The following is a 4,225-nucleotide window of genomic DNA, read 5'->3' as shown; positions in this document are numbered from 1 at the left end:
GTCGTCGCGTCGTCTGTTGCGCTCGCGTGTGGGGTCATCACATGCAGGACGGGTCGACTCATGTGTACTCGCCGGGTGCACACCCATCGCTTCATATGGCTCAGACCCATGCATGGCCCCATTCGTCGGTCTCTTCTTTTGTTTTTCTTTGCGTGCACGATGTGCCAGCTTTTGTCTCGTCAGGCACGATTCACATCTGGGAGATTTTGTGCTCCTGTTGCTATTTCCTCCTCTGGCTCGTTGGGTGCTGCCGCTGCAAGTGGGTCTATTTGTTTTCTAGACCCACTCATCTGTGGCTGGCTGTGAATTTGTTCGTGTGAGCTCTTCCTGCTTTTGCGTCCCATCCGGCTTTTGGAGAGAGAACCGGGGCTGAATTCTGCATCGTGGGTTGTGGCCTACTCCATGCGACCATGCCGCGTCACGTCTTGTCTTTTTTTGTGAGCCGTCTGTGACCATCGCTCCATGTTTCGCCCTCTGGCTGGTGGCCCCTGTTCCCTTCTGGTCCCGCACATCAGCGTCGTCCACTTTAAACCGCCCAGAACACTAGACGTAAGACGGTTCGGGCGTCCTCTCCCAGCCGCCTCCTCTTCTCCCTCGACCATGAGGCTCCTCTCGCGCCGCCCGCCTCCTCTTCTCCTTCCTTTCTCTGGACCGGGTGCGTAGTCGCCGCCGTTTATGTCCGCGCAGCCGACCAGCTTCGCGGTGCCCGGAGCGCCTCCGGAGTTCGTCCCCCCTTCCCTGCTACTCTGCTCTCATTAGGGAAGGTCGGATCCATTCACCCCCTCGCCCGGCATCGCTCGGTGAATAAGACAGACGAAATTGATGTGCGCTTCCTCTCCTCTCGCCCAACGAAGGCGGAAGATGCAAGCGGTGGCTCCTCACCTAGCCGTACGGTGATGGATTCAATGGAGAAGAGGAAGCATGTTCCCTCCATTACCTGGTTAGTTGCCAATGCTCACTAAATTTGCACCTCTGCCATGTATAAATTTTGTTGCTTCTTCTGCTGTCATGTTTTTTCTGCCCTTAGCAAATTACTGTCCTACAATTTTTTTATTTGTAAACGTAAATGAAACACGTACACATCTTGTATTTTCTTCTTTCTTATGGCTATGTTTTTCTTTTCTTTTCTTTATTGATTTGTAAATGTAAATGAAACTACTTGTCATTCAGCCTGGTTCAATTTTTGATTCCAGACAGAAAAATATGAGTTAAGATTGGTATCTGATGTTCATGTTTATCTTTGCCTAAAAACACATGATAATTTTATATTTTAGTCTGGTTCTTAGCTTTTCTTTGTTTCGGCCAATCTAAACGGTAGTCGTAGTAATACAACACTGCATTCAGAAATAGCAAGAGGAGATAAAGCTAGGTGCTGCAACTAGGCCGGTGGTGAATCTAATTTTTAGAACTGACCGTGCTTCAAAGTTGGATGTTCCCCTGAGGAATCTCACTGCATCTATAGATCAACAGAACAAACACCTAAAGGCCCTAAGATCTTTATTGTTATACAGAATTTGTTGTCTGACTGTCCAAACGAATTGGATCACCTCGCTATGGAATTAGGAGAAGACAGTTACTTGATCTGACTGTTTACAGTTCCACGGTTTTTCAGAGATCTAAAAGACTATCAGGATAAACAAATTCAATCTGAATTATGGAAGTACGTGTTGTTCTATGTTCTTGGGCATGTAGCAAGCCTAGGAAAAACACTGCCAAGCTTGCGACAGAAAAAGATACAAATGCTCACAATTATTATCTTCTGGTGACCATTTTAGGCTTGTTTCAGGAAGTGAGTATGCAAGATAACTTCAAGCAAAGTGTACAGAGGCTGCAGCTGAAGCTGGATTTTGAAGGTTGCAAGTTGGTGGGTTATCAGTTATTATTAAGTTCAATCCCCTTTGCCGTGTAATATTGTGGTTACATTGACTCTTTTGTATAATTGTGCACGCAGGATTCTATTGGAACAATCACTGAAAATGATGAGAGAGTTTGTCTCACATGTGCTGCTCACTGATGAGAAGTAGATTGAAGTGAATGGTGCTAGAGAAGAAGGAGCGGTCGGGAAAGTACACCAGTGATGCCCTGCAAGGCGAGCAACAGGAAGCTAAGGAGATGCTTAGTGTATTCCCTGAGAAGCAAAGAGCGAACCAAAGAACATGTCCGCTTCAAGGGTAAAATCCTCTGTAATCCCTAATTGTGCTTTTGTGAAAATATGATTATTGGGTCCTTCTTCTTAGGTAAAGTTTCTTTCTACAACTCATATAAACACATGTGAATGCACATATTTTAGATCTCATATGAAAGCAACTCAATTGTACAGCAAAAGATAGTTGCTGTGTTGATATAGCTTTCTCTCATGCCGTTCTCGATTGCACAATTGTACAATCAAATTCTTATCTCACATGAGGAAGAAAACCTAGTGTGGCATGTTTTACGGAGATACAAATATATAGATGGACATAAAGAAATTCTATTCGAAGCTGTCTAGCTGATTGAGTGAGCTAAAACGTGCTCGAGCCAGTCCTTTGGATAAGAAAACCTAGTGTGGCATGTTTTACGGAGATACAAATATATAGATGGACATAAAGAAATTCTATTCGAAGCTGTCTAGCTGATTGAGTGAGCTAAAACGTGCTCGAGCCAGTCCTTTGGATATTAATATCTCATCTTGCTCTGTTACCAAACCACTTGGTTTTCTAGGTGCAACAGGAGTAGTCTGATGATAAGGCTGAAGCTATTTCAGCAACTGTTGAAGGAAAGAATGATAAGGCTGACCAGTGTTAGATGACCAAGACCGAAAACAAAAGGTGCCAATTCTTATACTGTGTGTCTACCTCTGCATTTTTAAGCCTAAATAGACATAGCGATTGTTCATCTCTAACCAGAATAACTTCTAAAAAAGGAGCTCTACTACTGGAAGGCATATTAAAGAAATCAAGGCAGTGACTACTCTGCGCCAGCTATGCAGAGATTAATTACCTATAGGTACAACCCAGATATGTTCTCATGTGTTGTTCCTAAATTCATCTGCCATAAGCATGCTTTAACTTTGTGTTCTGTCCTGTGTTTCACTGCAGGTTACCTGTCCTATAATATTAGCTTCTCCTCGACTGACATCTCAAGAGGAAAATGGTCCTTCATGCAACTAGGCTCACCATCAACAATGCTCCGCTACAATGCTCTTTGACCAGCTTCAAGAGAGTCTCTTAATGCGTCTGCTACTTGCATGAACAAAGCCACGACCAGGATTTATGTAACCAGTGAACTGAATGCTCCTTATTAAGCATGCTCTAAAACTAGAGTCTTTGGCTGCTCAGGTAGCTATCTCAAAGCAAAGCAAAAACAAAAACTCCCGTATATTATGAAGTGAACTCTAGCTTATTGTGCATGTGTTGTTTGACTGTGGTTTGTCTTTCTATGCGTGATATGCTGCTCCATAGCCTACACACGATTTCTTCTTGAGATAGATATTTTTGGTTACCTTTTTTGGCTACCTCTGCCCCTATTTGTTAGTTTTTTTTCCTAATTTAGACTCTGGTGGTCTTCCTTTTCTCACGGCGTTTAGGGATCTGGCCCATTCGTGTTTTTGCTTCTGCCCATTAGGCCCTTTCGTGGCTATGGCTTATATCCAGACACGTTCGTGTGGCTAAGGAGTGGCATTTCAGGGTTTCTTTCCTCGTGACGTCTTGGTGCCCAAGGATTAGGCTGTGGTATTCTTCAACCAACCAAATTAGAATGTGTATATATATATATATCTCATTGTGCACAATAAGACACCATTTTTATTATCATATGTACTTTCCTACAGCTAAACTAACTAAAATATATATTTTGTTTTAAATGCGGCTTTGTGTTATTAAATTAAAATGTGTATATACATCTCTAAATCCTAAACCCTCAAACCATGGATATTTTGTTTCATCGCGAACATGGGTTTAGTGTGCCTCTGCGCCATTTGACGCAACGGGTCCACTAGTTATCAAGAACAATTAAGCAGGACGTAGGGTATTACCTCCATCAAGAGGGCCCGAACTTGGGTAAACATCGTGTCCCCTGCCTCCTGTTACCATTCGCCTTAGACGCACAGTTCGGGACCCCCTACCCGAGATCTGCCGGTTTTGACACCGACATTGGTACTTTCATTGAGAGTTTCACTGTGCCGTCACCGTAAGGGAGGATGCCTCGTCTTGTCGTCAAAAACAAGATTACCGCCGGGGGAGCCCTG

The 4,225-nt window shown here is 43.8% G+C and overlaps 1 long non-coding RNA gene across 1 annotated transcript; it reads left to right on the top strand.

The window, feature by feature from the left end:
- The first annotated feature begins 559 nt into the window (after window positions 1-559).
- On the top strand, window positions 560-3,388 carry LOC123045191 (uncharacterized). Its single transcript, XR_006421115.1, has 6 exons — window positions 560-940; window positions 1,787-1,864; window positions 1,952-2,171; window positions 2,701-2,807; window positions 2,903-2,985; window positions 3,078-3,388. It is a non-coding gene; the product is annotated as an uncharacterized lncRNA (long non-coding RNA).
- The last annotated feature ends 837 nt before the right edge of the window (window positions 3,389-4,225 follow it).

This window comes from Triticum aestivum, chromosome 1A, assembly GCF_018294505.1.
Source record: "Triticum aestivum cultivar Chinese Spring chromosome 1A, IWGSC CS RefSeq v2.1, whole genome shotgun sequence".
NCBI lineage: Eukaryota > Viridiplantae > Streptophyta > Magnoliopsida > Poales > Poaceae > Triticum > Triticum aestivum.
Note: the sequence above shows the minus strand (reverse complement) of the source record. Positions and strands in the feature narration are given on the sequence as shown.